This window comes from Seriola aureovittata, chromosome 24 (assembly GCF_021018895.1).
Source record: "Seriola aureovittata isolate HTS-2021-v1 ecotype China chromosome 24, ASM2101889v1, whole genome shotgun sequence".
In the NCBI taxonomy this organism is placed as follows: Eukaryota; Metazoa; Chordata; class Actinopteri; order Carangiformes; family Carangidae; genus Seriola; species Seriola aureovittata.
The window spans coordinates 6,512,503-6,513,684 of NC_079387.1; positions in this window are offsets into that span (position 1 = coordinate 6,512,503).

Consider the following 1,182-nt stretch of genomic DNA (forward strand, 5'->3'; position numbering starts at 1 on the left):
CATGGTTACGGTTAAATATTACAAAAGTCAAACCTGACTTGAAGCAGAAAACTGTGATTTTTGTGGCCGAAACCTCACAACATTAATGAGACAGTTGCTTTGTAATGTCCACACGGACCTTGTCACACATTTTGAATTTGAGAATATGTTGCAAAGTTTCCTCCAAAACATATGTAGCAAAGCAAATAAAAAGAATATAAAGGTTGTAAATTAAGACTTGAGAGTCAAGATGCTTTGTTGTGACTTGATTTGGTCACACCTCTGGTATAGACAGCCATCAGATAAACTTAAGAACTTTAGTGGCACATGGGCCCTTTTGAGGTGATGCTTGTGGCAGCATTCAGCCTCCGTAGCACCATGAACGCCTCCCTATTGCCATAGTGGCAGAGTGCTGTTGATTGCAAACTACTTTCAGCGGCCATTCTACATATGGATATATATATATATATATATCACTGTAATTACAAGTAGCTGCATTTTTATTTTCACTTTTAATTTTACCTGCATCTTTCCTGTTAAACAACCATCATTATTGTAGTTTTGCTTGACATCTTTCAGCTGTCAGGCAACCTTCCTTACCTGTTCAGCTAAGGTCTGAATCCCTGCTCATTAACTCACTGCTTATATTTGCTGCTGCAGGAAAATTTAAATTCTTCAATTCTTAAACCAGATTTCCTTATTTCTTTGAAAAACAGTCAAAATATTTGTCAATTTTTTTGAACATTTTGAAGCTGTGAAATGCTCTTTCTCTGAGCTTTTTGACACAGAGTGCTGCAGTCAAAGTGCAGCACTCTGTTGGACTGAAACCGGTAATTTCTTTGCCACGATTAGATTTAACCCCTGTTGATGCCACCGTTGAATCGCCTGCATCTCTTCTCATCTGATGGCTCCTCTGCCTCACGCAGCAGGCAGAACAGGATGAATTTAGTCCACTATTTATAACCCTGTTGCAGTGCAGGTTGTTCAGATTCTCTTAATTTAAAATTAGCTTGAGCTGCCGAGTGATTCAAACTGAAGCCTGTTGTATTAATCCTTTGTTTTCCTCTCTTTTTTTTATTTCTTATTTCTAAAAACTCTTTGAAAAAATGTGAAATTTTTAGATTTTTTTTTTTGGTGAGTTTTTCTGTTGTGTTCAATGTTATGTAACAGCATTACAACAAGATGAGCTGTTCACCAAAGTTA